General features: G+C 52.8%; 1 pseudogene; it reads left to right on the forward strand.

Moving 5' to 3' along the window:
* Positions 1–2,507: 2,507 nt before the first annotated feature.
* Positions 2,508–5,861, forward strand: part of LOC121933949 — an 11,145-nt pseudogene continuing 7,791 nt past the window's right edge.

Below are 5,861 nucleotides of genomic sequence, written 5' to 3' on the forward strand. Positions count from 1 at the left end.
GTTCAAAGCGAGGGGAAAGGTCCCATGTGGAATAGACTGATATAAGAGCCAGGCGCTAAGAAAGCCAGCATAACCCTGGCATCTGCTGACCAGCACATCCATGGCCAGGTTCTTGTGGGATGCAATCCAAGCCCTCTGAATTGGGCATGTGGCATTTCTAGGACATGTGTATCCGTTTTAGGGACTCCATTCGAGAGGACAACCTGGTAGGCAAGGGGCCAAGGAACCTACAAGTGTGTGGTTACGCTCAGGCTGGCATAGAGGCAACTGGGGAGACACAAGGGCTGCTGCCTGGGAGTATCTGGGACGCTGCCTTGGAGAAGGTGAACAGACATTTCCCCTGACTCTCCACAAGGCATGGCTGGAAAATGCACTCAAGCCTATTTGGGGGGGAACATGAGGAGGAAGTTCCAGTGAGAGTGTTGGGTTCTTATGAAAAGGAGGTATTGCTTACAGCTGTCTCAGCAAGGGCCTGGAAGAGTTATTTTCCGCTCCCCAAAATGGGGGTGCCCTCTTGTGAAAACTGGCCTTGTACCCAGTTGTGGGGTTGGCTGGATGATCTCAAGGCTCATTCTAACTTCAGCTTCTATCCTTGGAATCCAAGAAGCCAGTCCAAAAGCCAGAGAGGCCAAAGGGCCATTGTGAGAGGTCAGCCCGCCATCCCACCCCTCATCATCCCAAGAGTAAGCAAGAAAAACTCAACACGCTCAGGTTGTTGGTTTCAGTTGTTTACAGGTTACACACAGCCCTGCCGGGGCAGCAGGAGGGGAAGGGGGCCCCAAAGCTGACCCCTTCCCCTGCCTTTACAAAAGTGGTTTAAAGAGGAAACAAGGCCACCGGGTTCAAAGGCTGCCCCACCGCTGCCGCAGTTCCTCCGAGCACCACTGGGGGGCAGGAGGGGGATGGGAAACTGGGGAGGGGACACAGGTGTATTTACCTGTCAGAACAGTTTACCTGGAGTGCTCCAGTGGGGCACACGGGTGGGGAGGGGGCTCAGTTGGCAAGGTACCCGTGGGCCCCCCCCCCTCCTTCCTCACTTCCTTTTTGACCCCTCCATTCACTTTCCAAGGGGAAAAGAAAAGGAAGGGAAGGAGCGGGGGACTTACCAACCCTTACCCTCTTCAAGCCCAAGAATGAGGGAAGCTCCCCTTTCCCCCAATCTGAACTGAGATGTATTATCAGCATCCCCAAATCCTTCCATCTGAGAGAGAGAGAGAGTGCAGTGGTCCCATTGTACTGGCCCCCTCCCCAAATGCCCAAATTAATGCTAAAACCTGGCTGCCTCCTGATTACCCCCCACCCCCCAAAAAAGCTTGGCCAGAACGATGTGAAGTCAGAGCAGAAAAAGAAAGAGAATCTGGGTGCGTGGAAGGGCAGCCAACTGACCGACTGAAACCACCACCACCCGCCCCCCCGCTACATTGCTGCTCATGCCAGGGCCGGGGTCTGCAACCCTGTCGATCCCACTCTGTTTGCTTCATCTCTGCCCGTCTCCCGCCTCCCATTCTCGGTCCATGCCATCCGCTGCGGTCATCCTGGGTCCATGACTGTGCTTATGCGCCATTTGGAACTACGTGCATTGCGGGGTTTTGACACCATCTGCTCCTCTACAGCCTCAAATCCCCGGGCGGGAAACGTCCGCGTCAGCCGCGAGCTCAGGCCCACACGGGTGAGCAGGGGGCTTCCCTGCTGCCTCTTTTTCTGCTGCGAAAAATCTAGAATCATAGAGTTGGAAAGAGACCGCAAGGCCGATCCAGTCCAAAGCCCCTTATGCCATGCAGGAACTCTCAATAACGCATCCCCTGGGACAGATGGCCCATCCAGCCTCTCTTTAAAGACCTTACGGAACGAGACGCCACTACACTACGAGAAGGAGTGTGTCCGCTGTTTGAATAGCCCTTATCCCAGGGAAGTTCCTCCTAATGTTGCGCTGGAATCTCTTTTGCTGCAGTTGCTATCCATTGTTTTGGGGTCCTGTTCTTTGGAGCATCAGAAATAACAATCTTGCTCCCTCCTCAGTATGACATCCCTTGGAATTACTTAAAAGGGCTCTCATATCCACCTCTTAACCCTTCTCTTCTTCCAGGCTTAACATACCCAACTCCCTAATGGAAGGCCCCTGATGTCCCTGGCCCCCCTTTTTCTAGTCTGGGGACTTTGAATTGTTTTGGTTGGGGTGTTTTGAAAGAGGATGCTTAGCTGGGGTTTCTGGGGCTGGATGGATGGCCCCTTGGGTCCCTTCCCAATTCTGTGACTTCTTGGGCTTCTTGCTCATCCTTTTCCAGGCTACTCTCCTGCTGCCGGTTCTCAACGACAAACCAGATCATCACCAGCTCCGAGACACAACTTGGCTGAGGAAGCTGGGAGTGCTGGAGACCTAGGGGCGGTGTGTGACGCTGTTGTGTCCTCATACTTGTAGTACAAAAGCCAAGCCACTTGTTTGGACAAAATCCACTCGACGGCAGGAAGGACGTGCTGTACAGATAGAAAATTAAAGCAGCAGATTTATGGTGAAGAAGCATTACAGTGGGCTCTTGGTATCTGCTGTGGTTTGTTCCAGCACCCCTCATGGATACCAAAAATCCGTGGGTGCTTAAGGTCCTATTATATACTGATGTAGTAAAATGGCTTCCCCTCTTACCTAGACCGGCAAAATTTCAAGGTTGCTCTTTTCCAATTTTTAGAAAAATACATTTTTCAAACAGTGGAGAGTTGACTCTTGATACAAGCATCAAATGTACAGTTAATCAGTTCCTTGTCAGCACCATAAGCCACAGGGATAAAAATGGCCGTCTTCCCTTCATCCTGGTTCTTCTGGTGGAAAATGGTGGGATTTTGAGGGCCTTTTTGACGATCAGGATTGAAGGGCTCCCTCTCAGGACCAGCACACAAGGGACCGGCGTCGTGGCAACTCCCATCCGCTGTATGTCAACTAACTATCGCCTTGCCCAGGCCTCCTACATCCTAATGAATTCTGGGATCTTTAGTGTGGGAGCGGATATTTGGGCACAGAATTCTAAGTACCCTCTGTAAACAACAAACCCAGGGTTCCCTAAGACCATATCAGTGGCTCCAAAAGTGCGGCCTAGTGCAAAAAGAGGCCTTCTCTCTCTCACTCCTTCTCTCCCTTCTGTTTCCCAGTGCTGTGGGACCTTGAGGACTGGCCAAGCAGACCACAACCCTTCACCTGCCACAGTGGCGATGTCATGTCCCTCTCTCTGTTCTCCCGACATGCGCCACCTTTGTTCGGGCGCCTGTGACGCTTCTATCAAGCTATGGGAATTCCGGGGACAGCATGTGTCGGCAGGGCCTTCACTGGCCATGAGTCCGAACATCAACGCTGTCTGTGTTGAGTGCGATGCGGCTGAATTCCTTGTCTGCTCCAAGGGGGGGGGGTGGTCCTTGCAGCTGAGTGAGCATTGGGGACCTGGATGTTCCCTGGATACATCCTTTATGGGGGGTGGACAGATATGTTGTGACCTGGGTTTTCCCTTCCAGATGACCACATCAGGCGTCAAAGCCCAAGATAAGCCATTTTTCTTCTCCTAAGCCCCTCACGGACCTTTGAATGTCGCCAGGTCCCCCAAAAAATAACGTAATTGTGAAAGCGGGAAGTGAGTGTGTCCACTTCTCTTTCAATTTTGGGTACTTTTGAAAAGCCTGTTTTATGGTATGGTGGGAGGTCTTGGGAAGCAAAAGGGCTGTCCCAAAGGGTAATCTTGTCAAGAATGTAATTATAGGGCTCTGGTGGGGTTCAGGGGTGCACAGTGACCTCATGGGGCACCACTGGCATCTTGTCCTATGGGGTTGCACATGCATACTTGAACACCCCTTGAGGCACTTCATGACCCACAGGGCCTCCTTTGTCCAGGTCCCCCTGCTGGGCAACGAGTAGCCTCTTCTGGGAAGCAGCAGGCCAATGAGGGGCATCTTCACCCTGCGTTCAGACTCCCCAGTCTTGCCAGGCAGGAGATAGACACATCTCATTATTCTATGCTATGATGGAGCTGTAGCAGGTGAAATGGTTTTAAACGTGCTAAAACATGCTGTAGATTTGAAAAGCCCTGTGATTCAATTAACCAGCATGGCTCTGTCTTCAGGAGTCCTGGGATTTGTAGCTTGGTGAAGCACTGGCAGAAGCAGTCTTAAAAACCCCAAGAAACTACAAATCTCATTCTATGCCTATGGAGCTGTAGCCGTTGGAAACTGGTCTCACAGTGCAAAATACTGTAGCATGACTGAGTGACGTTGTAGGACTGCACATCCTAGATGCCTTCCCAGGGGTGGTGGTAGAGGGGCTTGCATAAACCAGCGTTTGTGCTTCTGGTAGCTTTGGTGCGGGGAAACCCGAGTTTGGCCCAGTGGGGCTTTGGGGCCCCTTTCCCTCTGCTCTGCCCTCCCTGAGGTTTGTTCTCTGCCCCACTTTCCGCCAGTTCTCCCCAACGGGAACGCGTCACCCCGGCTCCGATGACGCCACCTGCCGCCTTTTTGACCTGCGCGCCGCACCAGAGTTTGATGATGTACTCGCATGACAACATCATCTGTGGCATCACCTCCGTGGCCTTCTCCCGAAGCGGCCGTTCCTCCTTGCTGGCTACGACGACTTCAACTGGCAACATCTGGGACTCCATGAAGGGCGACCGGGCAGGTGACCATGATGGCGGAGGGGCAACCCTCAGCCAGGTCTGGACTCTTGTCCGTCCTCTTGCTCACTAGTTAGCCCACTCTTCTGAAAGACCTTCCTTTCCTCCTGTCCCCAGACCTTGGAAAAGTGTCTTCTTTTGGACAACAGTTCCCAAAATCCCCATGGGTGCTGGGGGAGATTCTGGAGTTGTAGTCCACCAAGGAAACATAGAATCATAGAATCATGAATCATAGAGTTGGAAGAGAACACTAGGGCCATCAGTCCAACCCCCTGCCATGCAGGAAATCAAATCAAAGCATCCCTGACCGATGGCCATCCAGCCTCTGTTTAAAGCCTCCCAAGGAAGGGACTCTATCACCCTCCGAGGAAGGAGTGCATCCACTGTCGAACAGCCCTTTACTGTCAGGAATTTCCTCCTAATGGTGAGGGTGGAATCTCTTTTCCTGGAGCTTGCATCCATTGTTCCGGGTCCGGTTCTCTGGAGCAGCAGAAAAACAAGCTTGCTCCTCTTCAAATGACATCCCTTCAACATTTAAACAGGGGCTGAGCATATCCTATTAACCTTCTTTTCTCCAGGCTAAACATCACAGCTTGCCCGGTGTGTTCTCTATGAGCTTGAGCTTTATAAAATGTTGTTGGATTGTAGCTCCCAGCAGCTCTTAGCCAACACAGTGCATGGTGAGGAATGCTAGGTTCTCACAACTGAATTATAAAACTGTGGAGGATGAAGGGATTCAGAGCGTTGCCCCAAAAGAGGTTGCTAAGCTCTTGGCATGTGCGTGAAGGACACATGTCCCTCAGTGTGAACTGTGGCAGCCCTTTTGGGGACCCCTTTCCTTCCCCTGGGCCTCCCTCCTCTAGTCCTGTTCCTGGAGGTCCTTGGCCCCATATTCCCTTCCCTTGTCCCTCCTTTCCCTCTCACCCGGTTTCTTTTCTTCCTCTCTTCAGGGGTCCTGGCTGGCCCTGACAATCGGGTTCAGCTGCTGGGTGCCGGACGACGGCATGGCCGTGGCAACCGGATCGTGGGACAGCTTCTTTGAAAGGTGGAATTGACGTGCCCATTGGCTCCTTGCCTCTGTGGGGCGGGGGGGAGGGGGAAAGAGGGCGAGTGGTGCGCCCCAGAAGGTCCCCTCTCGTGCCCCCAAAGTCCAGTCTCTGTCCCTCCCTCTCGCCAGGCTTCAGGGGCTGTGGCTTGAATCTCTCTGCCCCCTCGGTC

Source organism: Sceloporus undulatus, chromosome 6, assembly GCF_019175285.1.
Source record: "Sceloporus undulatus isolate JIND9_A2432 ecotype Alabama chromosome 6, SceUnd_v1.1, whole genome shotgun sequence".
Classification (NCBI taxonomy): domain Eukaryota; kingdom Metazoa; phylum Chordata; class Lepidosauria; order Squamata; family Phrynosomatidae; genus Sceloporus; species Sceloporus undulatus.